This window comes from Petaurus breviceps, unplaced genomic scaffold (assembly GCF_028583685.1).
Source record: "Petaurus breviceps papuanus isolate PSGF00001 unplaced genomic scaffold, PetGlider_PUasm1.0 90804, whole genome shotgun sequence".
Taxonomy (NCBI): Eukaryota; Metazoa; Chordata; class Mammalia; order Diprotodontia; family Petauridae; genus Petaurus; species Petaurus breviceps.
In genome coordinates, this window is record NW_027187348.1 from 10,812,338 (window position 1) to 10,830,141 (window position 17,804).

The 17,804-nt window shown below is 40.2% G+C and overlaps 1 protein-coding gene across 1 annotated transcript in view; it reads left to right on the forward strand.

The window, feature by feature from the left end:
• The window catches only part of HSPD1 (heat shock protein family D (Hsp60) member 1), a 349,976-nt gene that overhangs the window by 40,233 nt on the left and 291,939 nt on the right, over positions 1-17,804 (forward strand). The gene's annotated exons all lie outside the window — the stretch shown is intronic.

Below are 17,804 nucleotides of genomic sequence, written 5' to 3' on the forward strand. Positions count from 1 at the left end.
CCTCTTACTTACCCATCCCGGGTCTTCGGTCGTCACCGGCCCCTCACGGGGAAAAAACACCAGACAGAAGGCGGAGGAGTGAAGCGGGGTGGTTTATTCTTCAGCAGTTACATGGCGGAGAGAGAGAGCGAGCCCTCTCACACGAGAAGATATATAGCGAATCCGAGCCAATCAGATCGCAGTCTTACATTTATGACCTTATATGGTGATCACCCCATCAAGCTTATACATATTCATTCAAAGCAACCATGGCACCACCCAAAGCCCCTCCCCCTCCCCCATCACTCCATGGTGGTTATTTACGATCAGGTTATTCATGGTTACTGAGGCTGTCCTTCTTAGAATCACTCCATCAGTCTCATCACTTGGGGACTCAAATACTTTCCAGTGTCTAATGTTCATTGTTGTCTGTCCCACTGTAATGGAAATGTAAATTTTAAAGATCTTCCCTGCCCCTAGGCTAATGTGCACCTGAAGCCTGGGGTGGGAGGCTTGTTTTTCAGTAGATACTTCTTGATTGGCCAGTGAGTCAATAAGGTTGTTACATTCTCTGAGCCAGGAGAAGGCTATATAAGCCCTGATGTGTAACTTTGTTTTGGGACTCACTTTGAGAACTGTTCTGTGATTTGATCTGAATTCTGGGAAGCCGTTGTTGAGAGTCCCCCGGCTTTGAAAAACCCAGAATGTGGAAACCCAGATGTTGACTGGGTATGGATGTAATGGTTGGACAGTTTAGAAATCTGTCTACTTGATGTTTCTGTCTTGATAATTATGCCTGTATACTTTGAGGTTCAGGGTGCTGACCTTTTCTCCTGAACAAGGTAAAGGATATATGTCTGACTGATTAAAGTAAGCTTGTTAACCCATTTTGAGTTGCTTTCCTTTAACAAAGCAGATCCAAGAACCTGTGGTAGCTGCAAACCCTGAGGACGCTTGGGGTGCTTGCTGCTACACCCACCCAACTTTCCCAGCTCTATTTTCCATGGTAAAATTCTTACATTCATTGTGTGTAGGATGTGAAAATTTCTCAGACTGTGCCCTGGAATCTAGTGGCAGGCTTGAGTGTGGGTTTCCCTTCCCCCTTCATTGCTTCTGCCAATCAGCATTGAGTCCTTTTGGGAGTCTTTTGACCCCCCCCAACTAGTCTCTGTTCTTTGTCTCCTTTCCCACCTCTGTGGGGCCTGCTTCCTAGCCAACAGGAGTCAGAAACACCCCGAGCTCACCCCCCAACCAATGAGAGTGAGGAACAATGGGGGAAATATGACCCTGTTGTATTAGGGTTTAAAAACTCCATTCACCCCATATTGTACACCTCCTCTCCCTGATCCATCATGGAAAGGACTGTCCTCTTCCCACTGGGGAAGAGAATAAAAATTTCCTGTTTTTATACTGAGAAACCTCTGTGTTCTTGATTAAATTTTTCATAGGGTTTTTCAACTCACACAATTTCTTATCCCCAAATGTACAGTGGTCCTTCCATTTCTCCTTTCTGACACACTCTTCTACCTTCTGACCTCTTCACATAGGTTGGTTTCCCTCTCCCTCTTTTGATCCTTTTTATTATTTTTTTTCTCATATTGAAGTCCTTCCTTTTTGTTTTAGGTTTGTTTGGGGTTTTTTGTTTTGGTTTTTTTGAAGAGCAATTAGGGTTAAGTTACTTGCCCAAGGTCACATGGTTAGTTTGTGTGTTGAGTGTCTGAGGCCTGACTTGAACTCAGGTCCTCCTGACTCCAGAGCCCATGCTCTACTGACTGCACCACCTAGCCTCCTGAGTTTTTGGTTTTTTTTAACAACACAATTTTCCATAACAATAGAGAGAGTAAAAAGTTGCTCCATTAACCCATTGTGGTTGTGGTTTGTCTTTCTGTTCTCTAGGAGGACCATGACATCAGGGAGATGATGACATGACTTGCAATTGACTTTAATTTGAGTGAGGGAGGGCTGTGCAAAGTCACCAGAGTCACTTTCTCCTCAAGAGCCATCTGGGTCCAGTGGCCAGATATGGATCAGGAAGACTAGAGTTGCTCCTCCTCCTCCTCCTTCGGGCCTTCTGCTTGATTTCTTTTCTTCAAATCCTTCTTATGTGAAGCCTTTTGTAACCTGACCCCCTTCTACCCTTCCAGTTCCCTCCCCAGATAACCTACAATCCAAGCGAAAGTAGCATCATGACTGTTCATCACACAAACCACGACACCTTCTGACTCAGTGCTTTTCCACTGGTGGTCCTCCGGGCCTAAGATGCTTTCTGTCCTCATCTCTACCTCCTCTTTTCACTGGCTTCCTTCAAGTCGTAGCTGAAACATCGCCTTAAGAAAGACGGTCTTCCCAGCCTTCCTTAATGCCAGTCCTTTTTCTCAGAAATTACCTACCGTTTATCTTGTGTAGGTTGTCTTTGCATCTCCCCCATCAGCATGTTTGGAGCAGGTGCTTTTTTTGCCTTTCTTTGTATCTTCAACACATAGTAGGCCCTTAATAAATGCTTGTTGATTGACAATGACTTTCTTTCATTTTTAGTCATTTTTCTTTTTTTATACTCTATTTTTATTTGGGGGGGGAGGGGTAAAGCAAGGCACTTGGAGTTAAGTGACTTGCCCAAGGTCACACAGCTAGTAAGTGTGTCAAGTCTGAGGCTGGATTTGAACTCAGGTCCTCCTGACTCCAGGAAAAGTGCTATATTCACTGTGCCACCTACCTGCCCCTATACTTTATTTTGAAAACATCCATAATTAATCTCAGACCTTCTTCACAACTTCCAAACTTTCCAAAACTTCACAATTCCTGCTCTTTCAGTTTGAGCCCTTGTTCAATTATCTTCTTCTATTCAACTTTCTTCTGTTGGGGTTTAAAATGTTGAAGTGTAAGTGTGCTCGGGACCCCAAAACACCAACACATTTGGGTCCTGCCCAAATGAATTCGACCCAAGACTACTTTCAACCAAAGAAAATCAAAGTTTATTAAAGATTCACCATATTGAGTAGACTCTTAAATTGCCTAAGCATTTGTCATGCTTGTATTGACAAAAGGACTAGATTGAATCTGAGCACCTTCATGGAGGCAAGATGGATCCGGGAACTAGGGGTAGTCAAGCAGCTGGAGTGAGAGAGAGTCTTGAGGAGGAGTCTAAGGAGGATCTTAATGGGACTGGGGTGACTAGAAGTCAGATTCAGGAACCAAGAGAATGGGATTTTGATGAGATTAAGTGTGAGAAGCAGCTGGAGGCAATACAGAGGTAACAGACAATGGAGGGCTAAATTAGATTAAGGGTAACAGATTTGAGCATGAAAAAAACAGATTAAACAGAAAAATTCAGGGAGAATTCAAGGTAGGGATTTCCCAGGGCCTATGGACAAAGGGGACTCAATTTCTTTTGGGGTAAAGGGAAAAAGGTCTTGGCTTGGCCTGTACCCTATCACTTCCACTGTTTTGGAAACTACATCAAGGAATACTGCCCTAACCTAGAAAGAGTCAACGAGTCAGCTCTCCTTTAGCTAAATCAGGGTCTACTCTCTATTGAACTACTATTTATATCCACATCTTTTCCCTTACACTCTTCTAGATATGAATGCTGATTCATCTTTACTTTAAAAGAGGAAGCAGGGTCACTCTCACACAGTAGAAAGTGCTGATGATGTTACAGTATCAGGGAAGCAAAACATTCTGATATAATTTTATCTGTGTTTACATCACTGAGTGATATTTCATTAAAATCTTCTCTTATGCATGTTCATGGCATAGATATGACCCTGGCTTATTGAAGGCTATGCTAATGAAGGGCAAAGTTGGGCAGGTTCTTCTGAGCTGAAAAGGCTTCAATTTTTGGGTAGCAATCGACTGAATGGATGTCTGTTTTCTAAAGACCAACCCAGTCACATGCAGAGAAGCTCAGCACTAAAAGACTGGCCAGTAGAGGATAATTTTTTTTTGTCCACTGCAGCTCATGAAGACTATCTACTAAAGTGAAGAATTTTCAAATTGTGTGGGTGGAACCCGAACCTATAAAGTAATAAATCCATGATGTATTAAAGTAATAACCATTATAAGAGGCAGTATGGTATAGTAGGGAGTTGGCCTTTGAGTCAAGGAAACCTAGATTCCTGATAACTCTCCTACATAATAGTCAAGAGGCTCTGGGCAATCACCAATCTCTCAGTGCTCTAGGCAACTTTTTAAAGAGAAAGTGTTGGCTTCCATTGGTAGAGAGCATTTCCTCTATCAAGAGTTCTTTACATACCAAAGAAATCACTGGTTTAGACTCTATCTTATTTTATTAATTATTATTCATGTGCCCTTCCTAACATCCCTGATTTAAATACAAAATAGAAATATATAGAAGCATTGATTTTGGGGATGAGAGTATGCTCATTTAAACTTAATATATGTGATATGTAGGATAAAAATCCCATGTTTGTCTATCTGTTATAATGCAAACATTACCCTATTGAGTGTTTCAGATAAAATCTTGAATTGGTTTCATGACAGTTCCTAAATTTGTACCCATAGTTAAAACAAATCAGAGTGAAGATAATGGAAACAATAAACTCATACAACTTCAGAATTGAAAGACCATTTAATCCAACTCTTACTAGAAACAAAAGTCTTCTCTACAACATACAAACAGTGGTTAGACAATGGCAATCAAAGAAATGTAATGAAGTCTTACCTCTCTAATGATGCTTATATGAATTTGTTAAAAGTAGGCTTGTTTACTCTGAGCTTACCAAATTTAAATAAGAATGATACACACAACATTAACAATTTTTTTGCAACCCTAAATATTTTTAATTTATTTGCAAGACTTCCATAAACATTTTTAAATTAAATTTTATTTTTCAGATAACAAGTATTAATTTTTCTCTTCTCTTCTACTCTCCTCCTCCACTGAAAAAGAAAAAAAGAAAAACAAAAGCTTTATGATTAATATGCATAGTGTATGCAAAACAAATTCTGACACTGACCAGGTCCAAAAGTGTGTGTCTCATGTTTGCCTCTTTAGTCTATCACTTAACCTCTGTATCAGAAGTTGAATAGCATTTTTCATCCTTGGTCCTCAGGAATCATAGCTGATTATTGACTTCATCAGAGCTCTTAAGTCTTTCAAAGTTATTATTTTTTACAGTGTTGTTGTTATAATACAAATTGTTTTCCTGGTTAAGCTCATTTCACTCTGCATTAGTTCATAAAAGTCTTCCTAGGTTTCTCTGAAACTGTCCTCTTCAACATTTCTTATGGTGCAACAATACTCTATTACATTCACATATCATAATTTGTTCAGTCATTCCTCTACATGATGGATACTCCCATAGTTTTCAGGTCTTTGCCACTACAAAAGTCAATCAAAATTTATTAAGTGCCTACTATGTGCCAGCCACTGTGCTAAATGGTAGAAAGAGTTGTTATAAATATTTTTTGCCCATATTGGTCCTTTTCCTCTCTCTTTGATCTCTCTGGGTTATAGGACTGGTAGTAGGATCATTGAATCAAAAGATATGGATAATTTAATAACTTTTGAGGCACAGTTCCAAGCTGCTTTCCCGAATGATTTTACCAACTGAAAACTCCACCGACAATGTGTTCTTGTGCTTGTTTTCCTGTACTTCCTCTAACATTTGTCATTTTTCTTTTTTGTCAGCTTTACCAATCTGATAGGTTTGAGGCTGAATGTCAAAATTGCTTTAATTTGCATTTTTAAAATTATTAGTGACTTGGAGTATTATTTTATATGGCTACTGATAGCTTCATAAATACTCAAAAACAGCTTTCAATGATAATGATCCACCAACCCACTGATTAAAGAACTTTTTCCTTTAAATTTCTCACGTAGTTATGATCTCTTGGAGACACCATAGAAGAGGTTCCTGCATTGTTGGAGTGCTTAAGATCCCTTCTGATTCTAAGGTTCCATGAGTCTAAGATTTTAAGTAAATTTCACATTCTAGTCATGCTAGTGCTCCTCCAAGTACATCAATTTAATTCTCCTGATGAAGGTTGGAAAAAAAAATAAGATTAATTATGCTGAAGGAACTAGAATTCTTTGCCAAGGGGAAAAGAAGACTGATTAACACTTTAAAGTTCATTAATTAAATCAAATTAAACAATCATTTATTAAGTACCTACTAAGTGCTCTGCATTTTACTATGAACTTTCCTGTGAACCTGGATAAAGATGCAAAAATGAAACAATCTCTCCCCTCAAGGGAAGGAACTTATCTTTGACTAGAGGAAAATAACATGAATACATAAATATAAGTAAATAGAAAATACATACAAAAGAAATACAAAGTGATTTTGGTGGGGACACTAACAATTGAAATCAAGAAAGACCTCTTATAGGAGTTGAGGAGAGAAAGAGTATTTCAAGAATGGGGGACAGCCTGAACAAAGGCTTTGGTTTGGGGACATAACAAGTTTGAGGTGCCTATGAGCAGGAATGTTCTGGAAACTAACTCTCTGGGGAAAAACACACACAGAGATCTTTGACACACTTCTAATTTTAATCTGCATTATTAACATTTTCCTATCACTTTAAAGTACAGACAATCAACAAAATAAAAATCAAGTCCTGACATAGCATTTGCTCACACTAAAAATTTAACAATGTCTATAGGGGTCGGGTACATCCCTGCTTCTGAAACATTCAGGCAGAGAGATCCAACAGACAGTTGGAAATATGTGACTAGAGCTCAGGAGATAGATATGGTTTGACTATGTCCAAAAAGGCAAAATATAGATAAGGACCAACATTTAATCCCTACCATGTATTGTTGACAAGTGGTGACTTAGTATAATTTTCTTTTCTTTTTTTTTTTTTTTTTTGGCTTTTCTGGAGAGGGAGAAGGCAGAGAAATTGGGGTTAAATGACTTGCCCAAATTTACATGGCTAGTAAGTGTGTCAAGTATGAGGTCAAATTTGAACTCAGGTCCTCCTGACTCCAGGGCTGGTGCTCTATTCACTGTACCACCTAGCTAACCCTTGGTCTAATTTTCTGTATCATCAATTTAGCCTCTTGTACTGTAATTGCCAAGGAAAGGCAACTTCCCAAAGTTCAAAATACCAGCATAGGTGCTCTCCATTTTATTCAGTGACCAACCAAGAACAGAGAAGATCAAAACATGACATCATTCCAAAATACAGCATTTACTAAGTGTGATTAAATAATCTCCAAGGACTACCCCACCCCAGGACCTTACAATCATTCAATCAATTACAAAGTCCCTGGTCTAAATACTTCTCCACCCCTAGGCTATACCTTTATTTGTCAATCACAGAGCACAAAAAGGTCAAAAGTTCCCCACCCCTGGATCACAATTGAATCTACCCCAGAGTTACATCAAGTTTAAACACAGCACTTAATACCCAAATGGAGGTCTTTTCTTTATCTTGACACAGGCAAGTTCTCAGCAATCTTAGTTCCTGGGGAGACAAGGCTTAGCAAGGACACAAGATACATTGCCAGTCCCTCCATTAATTCATCCTCTGTCTGTAGAACAGTCCTAGAACCCCTGAAAACATTAGCAAAACCCTCTCCTAGGATTTCTGTAAACATACAACAAGAAAATCCTTCTTCAGGGCTTCTGAACCAACAGAAAGGTTCCCAGACCCCTGCAACAACAGCACTGTCCTTCACCAGTGGACAGTATTCACTCTGTCTGCAGGACAATCTCCAGACCCCTGCAACAACAGCACTGTCCTTCACCAGTGGATAGTATCCACTCTCTGTCTGCAGGACAGTCTCAGGGCTTCTTAACCAAAAGCCGGGTTCCAGGACTTCTTCAACAACAGGACTGTCTTTCACCAGTGGACAAATCTGGCAAAAGAACATCAGAACAGACAAAGTACCAGCAAAACAGCCATGTCTCCTCAGTCCTTGGCAGCTCAGGGGGCAGGTCTCAAAAGTCCAGGGCAATTCAAAGCGGCCACTAGCATTCTCTTAGTCTCTCTCCCTGCCTCCACGTGGGTGCTGCTTCCAAAAAAGGTCTTCCGCCTCTCTCTTGTCTCTCCAAATATACCAGCTCCTCCCAGTTCAGGACTTTCTTTTCACATCAACAAGTCCATCCCACAGGTGGGATTAACAAGCTCTGGGTTTTAACACAATCAATTTGAAAACCAAGCCCAATACAGGGGAATCTCCACATTCCATTACTATCACACCTCTTCAACCCATCACATCTCCCTCAGAGTAATAGGACTTGAGAGGTCCCTGAGATAGCTGGTCCTTTTACTAATTTTCTGTGACATTTCATGTCAAGGTTGGGATTGAAAGCCCTATAATTTGTAGGTGCCTGCCCAGTCCTTGCAGATAAGTGGAACTATCCCTAGAGCCATTAGGTAACTTGGTCCTTTTTTTGGTGACCCTTGATAAAATGATGGTGTTCACTTGTCTATCTTCTCTAAGGAAAGAAAATGACGAAATTTTAGTTGGATAAAAAAAATGATTATCCTATAAAAACAATGTCTTTGTAGCTCTTTAACTTCAGATAAATGTCCCCTTATTTGAAATGTCTTAGGTATGATATCATCTGAATGCAGTGATGGAACAGATGATCTCAAGGTCCCTTTTAGGTTTCTTTTTCTATGGATTTATTGTTTTAAGAATTTAAGAAAATTCTTACAATTTGAGTTTTTCTTGTAACCCAAGCATATCCTTGATTAATTTTTGAGAATAAGGGAGAAAAACAATTGGTGGTGGAGGAAAGGTCCAGAGGAAAGACCATAGTATTTGAAGCCAGAAGACCAAAGTTCCTGCCCTAGCTGTGCTACTTACGAGCTAGGCAATCTTGACAAAAAGACAGCTGATTGACTTGATTTGATTAATTAGATTTGGTTAATAACATTTAATTTCAAAATGAATGATAGGCCAAACAACTGCTGTAGGAATTAAATTGAACTAATTTGAATTGAATTAATACCTGGGGAGGAAGGACTACAATTCATCACAGTGATCACAGAAAGCTTCATAGAAGGATTTGAGGTCATTCTTTGAAGGTACCTAAAGGATGTTGTTTAAGAGAGCTAGCACGACTGTCCTAATCACTAATGCCCCAAAAGACTCAACCACTTATGTTGTTGTTCAGTTGTTTAGTTGTGTCTGATTCTCTCTGACCCCAAGTACTTTTCCTGGCAAAGATGCTGGAATGGTTTGCCATTTCTTTCTCCTGTGTGTTCCCATTTTACAAATGAGGAACTGAGGCAAATAAAGGTTGAATGATTTGCCCAGGGTCACAAAGTTAGTGTCTAAGCCAAATTTGAACTCAGATCTTCCTGACTCCTGTAAATAAAGTGTTTTGCAAGCTTTGAAGGGATTCTGTGGAATTATATTACAACAGTTTTTTTTTTTAATTTTCTGATAGTATTTTGGTATAATGAAGTAAGGATATTATTAGGAAGGTAGGAAACATGGGAGAAAGGACAGAGAATCTTAGCCTTAGAATAAAGATGTATCTCACCTTTAACACATACTCAGGATGTGACCTTGAGCAAGTAATTTAACTTCTCAGTGCCCCCAAGTAACTTTCCAAGGCTATAAATTGCAGGGAAGTTGCTGCTGTATTGGTAGATGGACTTTTCTCATCTGGGATTTTCTTATAACTTATAAAATCACAAATCCAGTCCCTATCCTGGGAGAAAAACAAACTCCATTAAAACAACTTAAGTTGTAAGTAAATGATTAAGCTTAAATGAATCATTCATTTGACAAATATTTATGTGCATAGAGTTGTCCTAGATATTGGAAAATAAAAATAAGACACGTAGTCTGTTCAGAAGGAGCTCAGATGCATAAAAAGTTAAATAATACCTGATGAACAATACAAAGAATATTATGAGAGGCAGTGTGGTTGTAAAGCCAATCATGGCAGCACACCTGAGGACTGCTACCGTGAATAATCAAGGGTCTAATCGAATTATAATGAACTCTCTATTCTTTCAGCAATAACTAAAACATAACATTCACAACAACATACCATAACAATTTATTACTAAGGTGGCTATGTAGTCTTAAACAAAACACATCATTCAGTATACCTTATAGCATTCCTCAGAATCCCCACACAGCACTTATTATTGAATTCAGTACCATCCCCCAAAATAATTGTTTACACAAGCAGAGGGTCCGAGGCTAGGATCTCCCCTAACACAACACATCCTTAAGGGGTAACAGAAAATACAAACACCATCCACCTCTAGGCCACAGTAAGTCACAATCTTCTCAATCAATACCCAGTATCCAAGTAAAGTCCTCTATCATCTTGACTCAAGGCTGACTTCCAAACCCCATGGCTTCTTCCTCTGTGGGCTGACCCGATTCTTGCCTGGATTCACATGTATCTGTTCCTGCTCCATATCTCAGTTCATGGGGACAGCTCCACTCCAAGCTCCTGCCCAACAGCAAGTTCCAGGGATTCCTGCCCACAGCTTCTGTTTCTAGGAAAACAGAGTTAAACAGGGCTACAACAATATTTATACACATTACCAGCACCATCATCTCAATTCACTTTAACAGCTCTTAAAAGGGCTGTAAGCTAAACTTCATTCCTGTGCACAGATCTCCTCTCTTCAGCTCAATTCACTCATAAAGACCAACAGACAGGGATTCTGTCTGAGAAATTAACATAGATCAACAGAGTGCCAACATCACAAACGTTCTTCTAGGCCTCCCCACAAGTAAGTTCCCCTAGCCTGCTCACTCTTATGTAATAGTAATGGCATTTAAAGATTCCCCTGTATGGCTTGGTTTTTGGTTTGTGTTAAAACCCAGAGCTTGTTAATCCCACCTGTGGGGTGGACATGTTGACGTGAAAAGAAAGTCCTGAACTGGGAGGAGCTGGTGACATAGATTTGGAGAGACACGAGAGGCAGAAGAACTTTTTGGAAGCAGCACCCTTGTGGAGGCAGAGAGAGACTGAGAGGATTGCTGAGGGCCACTTTGAATTGCCCTGGACTTTTGAGACCTGCCCCTGGAGCTGCCAAGGACTGAGGAGACGTGGCTGCTTTGCTGGTACTGTCTGTCTGTTTTGATGTTGTTTTGCCAGATTTGTCCACTGGTGAAAGACAGTCCTGTTGTTGAAGAAGTCCTGGAACCTGGCTGTTGGTTAAGAGCTCCTGAGACTGTCCTGCAGACAGAGAGTGAATACTGTCCACTGGTGAAGGACAGTGCTGTTGTTGCAGGGGTCTGGGAACCTTTCTGTTGGTTCAGAAGCCCTGAAGAAGGATTTTCTTGTTGTATGTTTACAGAAATCCTGAAAAAGGGTTTTGCTAATGTTTTCAGGGGTTCTAGGACTGTTCTACAGACAGAGGATGAATTAATGAAGAGACTGGCAATGTATCTTGTGGCCTTGCTAAGCCTTGTCTCCCCAGGAACTAAGATTGCTGAGAACTTGCCTGTGTCAAGATGAAGAAAAGACCTCCATTTGGGTATTAAGTGCTGTGCTTAAGCTTGTTGTAACTCTGGGGTAGATTCAATTGTGATCCAGGGGTGGGGAACTTTTGACCTTTTTGTGCTCTGTGATTGAACAAAAACTTATGATTGGAAACTAATCTCCATTTGAGAAGAGGGGCTTTGTGATGGACTAAATGAAGGTACAGCCTAGGGGTGGAGTAGTATTTAGAACAGGGACTTTGTAATTGATTGAATGATTGGAAGGTCCTGGGGTGGGGTAGTACTTGGAGATTATTTAATCACACTTTGTAAATGCTGTATTTTGAATGATGTCATATTTTGATCTTCTCTGTTCTTAATTTGTCACTGAATAAAATGGAGAGCACCTATGATGGTATTTTGAACCTTAGGAAGTTGCCTTTCCTTGGCATTACATTACAACTTACTTCTCTCTCTCAGCTCTGCTCCTCTCTCTACTCTGTCCTCTCCCTCCAAGTAATATGATTTACTGTTTCCAGTCAAAGACTCTCGATTCAATCAAAGGCACTTGATTGGCTAAAACTCAGTCCAGAAAAACAACAACAAAATTCTTCTTTGCTTGCATTACAGTGGTATGTTGAAAATGGATGGAAACAAGTATTTATTAAGCACCCAAGTACTTAACTGCTAGGCACTGTGCTAAATGCTTTGCAAGTATTTTCTCATTTGATCCTCATAGCAACCCTATGAAGTATTAATATGATCGCCATATTATAGCTGAAGAAACTGAGACAGAGATATTAGTGACTTGCCTATGGTCACACATCTAATAAGAGTCTTGAAGAGGTTACCCATAAAGAGGGTTAGGATTGCTCTGGAGACCCCAAAATACCAACACGCTGGGTCCTGCCAAATGAATTGGATTCAAGTCTTCTCTCAGCCAAAGGAAAGAAAAAATTATTAAAAGTTCCCTTGCACTAGACACAGAGTAAGTCTGTGCTAGGTCATTCTATGGATCTCTCACTATTCTATGGTGCTCTCACAAACATCAAGCCAAGACAGGGTCTTATATACAGAAGGTAGTGGGAGGAATCTAGGGATGGTCTAGGGGAGGAGTTTGGGGAGGGTCTTCAGGAGGAGTTAATGAGGTCAATGAGTGATTAAGGGTGGGAGGCCACCTGGAGACCACAAACAATGGTGGGCTAGGTCAGTTCAAGGGTGGATTGATATTTTGATAGGCTCAAGGATGGGAAGTAGATGAACAAAGGGGGAGCTAAACTAGTAACTAGTCTAGAGTTAGTATTTCATAGTTAGTAACTAGGCTGGAGGTCTGGGCTCAGCCACAATGTAAGGCTTGTTGCCTCATGCAAATGCCTCATCAAATGAGACAATTTAATCAAGAGTTCAAGGGAGGTTCCCAGAGCCTGTACCTCAAGGACTCAAGGAGAGTTGGAGGGGGCTCCCAGAGCCCATACTCTCATCAGTCTCATCTGAAATCAGGTCTTCCTGATTCCAGGTCCAACTCTCTCTCTATCCCCTGTACCAACTAGCTGCCCCAAAATTCTATCAGAGGACACAGATTCAAATCTCATCTCTGTTTCATTTTAGGCAAGTATATCACCATGATGGGCCCTTGTTTCCTAATTTGTAAAAGGAGGGAGACTAAATCAGGTGAGCAGTTAGTTGGTGAAGTGAATAGAGCTCCAGGCCTGGAGTCAGGAAACTCATCTTCCTGAGTTCACATCTTAGACTCAGAAACTTACTAGCTGAGTGACCCTGGGCAAGTCATTTAGCCTGTTTGCCTCAGTTTCCTCATCTGTAAAATGAACTGGAGAAGGAAATAGCAAACCTCTCTAATATCTTTGCCAATGTGAGAAACACATTTGCGAAAGAATAAAATATTAACTAATAAACCCAGGAAGGCATTTAATTTCATTCTTGCAAGAGCAGGTAACTTAAACATAGGCACATTTGTTTAAGGCAAATACACAATTTTTATACCTTGCTCCTATTGGCATTTTCCTCCCCTGCTCCCATTGGCTGGGAGTAGCAGGGTTCCAAGTCTATCCAAAGATGTCTAAAACCCATGTGGCTCTCCACCTCTGATTACATTTCACATTTTAATTCTCTCCCAATTCTCATTTCCTTTATACTTTGACAAGACATAAATTCTTTCAAAGGAATTTCCTCAATTGATGTACCCAGATTGTGGAAGTTTCCTTCATCATTAACACAAGAGTCCCAGCATACAAGATAACCTATTTTAATCTTTCTGGAATCAACCTGAAATTTTGGTTAAAGAGGCAAATAGGCTAGGTGATATCTTAATTGAATAGGTGGTAAATATAATGAGTTGACAAATGTCAAGTGAAATCATGACTCATGATATCTGTCTATGAAATCATGATATCATGATATGTGTCTATTAAATATTAAGAAAAAGTTCCATTATTCAAGAAAGTGTCTCGGGTTAAGGGTCTCATCCTTAATGACCATAAACATAAAAAATGCTCTTAAGTCATCCCCACTTGGCCTTGTTAACATAGGAAGAAGTATTTTCTGAGTTTACTCAGAGAACAAAGAAGCTAATAGATCCAGGTTCTTCTGGTTGATTAGCTCAGACTTTGGCCCTTATTGAGGATCAAAATTATATTAAATGATTATCACTGCTATTACAAATATTACATATTTTCTGTGGAAACTTATGCTCAATTCATCTCTTACACCAAGAAAACTCCCAATGGGATCATAAAAAGTGGGATGTGACTGAAATGACTGAACAACTAATCAGATGATGTCAGAGGTTCCTTCCAGCTCTAACTCCTATAAATCTATGATTAAACATGCAAACAATAAGTCCAACAGTTCAGGGGAGAGGGAAATCATTGTAGACTAAATAGTGTGGTACAAGAAGATTCACAGAATATCTGAATCTAGAAGAGTGGGTGAGATTTAGATAGACCAAAAGGGCAAGGGAAGAAGGCATGAAGGTGGGAGAATAAGAGTAGTAAAGATTTGAGGAGGAAAATGAATGCAATGAATATAGTCTGGTTGAAACAAAGGATTAGACATTCATAGAATGTTAGTTAAATGGGACTTTGGGAATTATGTAGTCCATCTTCATTTATAAAAGAAATTTAGAACCACAAAGGTTCAGTTTATGCTATAAACTAGAGGGTAACAGGATTTGGAGCTAAAAAGGGAGCTTAGAAAGTGATTAGAGTCCAATCCCCTCTTTTTATGTATAACTGAAGACCGTACAAGCAAAGTGACTTGTCCAAGTGTAGTAGCAAGCACCCCAGTGTTCCCATGGTGGCTGCCCGAACAGGTTCTTGGATCTGCTTTGATAAAGGAAAGCAACTCGAAATGGGTTAACAAGCTTACTTTAATCAGTCAAATATGTATCATTTACCTAGTTCAGGGGGAAAAGGTCAGCACCCCGAACTTTAAAGTATACAGGCAGAGTTATCAAGACAGAAACAGATCAAGTAGACAGCTTTCCAAACTGTCCAGCCATTACATCCATACCAAATCAACATCTGGGTTTTTCAAAGGGGGGGGAGGGGGGAGGGGGGGGCCTCTGGACAACGGCTTCCCAGAATCCATATCAAATCACAGAACACTTCTCAAAGTGAGCCCCAAAACAAAGCTACACATCAGGGCTTATATAGCCTTCTCCTGGCTCAGAGAATGTAACAACCTTATTGACTCACTGGCCAATCAAGAAGTATCTACTGAAAAACAAGCCTCCCACCCCAGGCTCCAGGTGCACTTTAGCCTAAGGGCAGAGAAGATCTTTAAATTTACATTCCCATTATACCAGGAAAACCAAAGCAAATTAGTGGTAGAACTTGTGCAAATTCAGGTCTCTTGACCAGCAATGAAAGTTGTGTTAGGGAATGGTAGAAGGTAAATTTATGAAGCTAGGATGGGGTCAGAAAATCACCCCAAGGCCTTGAATTCCAGGCCAAAGAATCTGGCCTTAATTCTCCAGTTAATATGGGGCCACTGAAGGTTTTCAGATAAGGGAGGAACAGGATGAAAAGAGAAGAGAACTGAATATAGGCACTGAACTAATTCAAGATCATTTCCCATTTTTTTTTCCAGGACACTGGACCTGTATCTAATTACATTGATATAGGGAGCTCCTGTGAAGAAATTCCTTTCATCAGTGCAGAATAGTAATTTATAGATTGAGTTACCTGGGACATTGAGAAGTTAAGTGACTTGTCCAAGAACCCATATGTGTCAGAGTTGGGACTTGAACCCAAATCTTCCTGATTCTAAGGCTAGCTCTCTATCCACCACTCATGCTCCCTCTCTTTCCAATAATATCCTTACCATATTATACTAAAATACTACTACAAAGTCATAAAACCCTGTTATATTTAGATCATAATCACCCATTTATAATATTGTGCCCATGGAATTAACTATCTCCTTTGGCATTATTTTGCCCTAGCATTTCAGAAATTAATGACATTAGGTGAGATGAGCTTGTCCTCATAAACAGTTTAGCGTTTATTTTAGGAAAGCTAAAAGAGATATCTAAAGGAAAATGATGGCTATAAAGGTTGAAGGAATTGGAATTATTCACCAGTAAGAGAGGGAGTATAGTAGTGGATGATAATGATAATGTTAAGCTACAATTGATGAACTTATTGCATATAACCCATCTCTAATAAGCTCATATGCTCCATCTCTCTGCCAGACATTTCTCTGTTCTTTGCCAGGTTTGCATTTCTGACTAACTTTGGTGAGAGTGGCCTTTTGAATATGTGAGCTTAGTGGAAAGTGTGAACAAGGCAAGAAAGGTTTAGTAGTTCAATACAAACCCATCAGCACTCCTGGATAAACAATAAAAAGTACAGTAGAGTTACTGGAAGTCTGAAATATAATTATTCAATTCTAGAATTAAGACTAAAAGGATAACATTCTCCTTTAGAGTGAGGATAAAACAAGACAACTTGGATTTAAATAGCATGGGAAAATCTAGAAAAGATGTAATACATCAGAAGGATAACACATGCTTCTCATTATATACATAGCTAATAACATTAAAATCACCTTAATGGTGATCTCTGAATGGGTTGAAATTAATATAGACACTTTCTTTGGCACTTTTCCTCAACTTAATCCTCTGCTTTGAAGTAAAAACCATTGTAGTATTGGTCATTTGGTAAGACTATGGACAATTATTACTGTAAAATACTTTTCTCTATTCCTCTTCCTGGTTAAAAGCTCCTTCTCCTTGATTTGTAATTTTTTTAATTAAAAAAATTTTTTGAAGTGTGAGCCTCAGCCTACCCCTTGCACAAACTGCATGAAGTTTTCCTTCCCAATGAGGCTTGAAGAGGTGTTTCTTATGGAAAGAATTCTCTCCAAAAATATGAAACAATGATTATAGGGAATCGATTAATAGGGGATACTATTTCCTGGAGGTTTGTGTCTAAGCCAGGCTAAGGATCAGCAGAATGATGGGCTTACTGGTTAACTGATACCAGAGTACAGTAGTAGAGAGAAGGAAAATGTCAGGACCTAGGCACAGCTCAGAGAGCAATGGGAGCCCTGAGGACCAGAGGCCAAGAACCTGGAAACTATCCTTTCTAGGAAGGTGGAGTTTGCAATACCCCCCCCCCCCCTGCTAAAGTGGTCGTTTGGGGACTCTTCCTGAGACAAAAGGTGAGTGACCCCAAACCTCCTCTCTTCTGAGTAGCTCCTAGGGAAGTCCGGGGTTGAGCAGCGGGGCACGAAGGGCTCTGTTCCCAGAGCCTGCCCTCTGCTCTCCTTCCCAGACTGACAGCAACAACAGGTGGAGGGTGGGGTGGGGGAGCTGTCCATGGCGTCTCAGGAATCCCCACTTTGGGAGGCTTGCACTCGTCACCTTCCACCAGTCTCTCCCCATTTGCTCCTGTTGCTCCTTTAATGAGTCCCCCTTTAAAAGAAATCATTGAAATAGTGAGGACACAATGTTTCTAAACTAATGAATTTAAAAAAAAAAAAAGACCTTTTTAAAGGCTCTTAAAAGAGAGAAAAAGAAAAAAGTCACTGAGAGTCGATGTCTCCTAACCCTTTGCTCCCAACCCTCTGAAACAAGGAAAAAGTAAGCAGCTGCGGACTTAGGCTAGACGCCCTTAACCCCCACTCGACCCCCTCCCCGAATCTCAGCAGCTTTAACCACTTCGTGGTAATACTAGTAAAAGAAAAAAAAAATAGTAAAACAGGCATTTACATATTGCTCTAAAGTTTGACAAGTCCTTTACATATACTGTTTCACCTCATCTTTAAAATGGGGGCCCCCCCTCCCTTTTCCTCGCCGCCCTCCTCTCGCAGAAGAATTCAGTTCTCCTCTCCCTCCCTTCCACCCCCCCCCCCCTTTCAGATTACTGGTAATCCGCCCTTGCCTGGGCAGGGCAAAAGCTGCCCGCCCGCGCCTGCCGCGCAGCCCCGC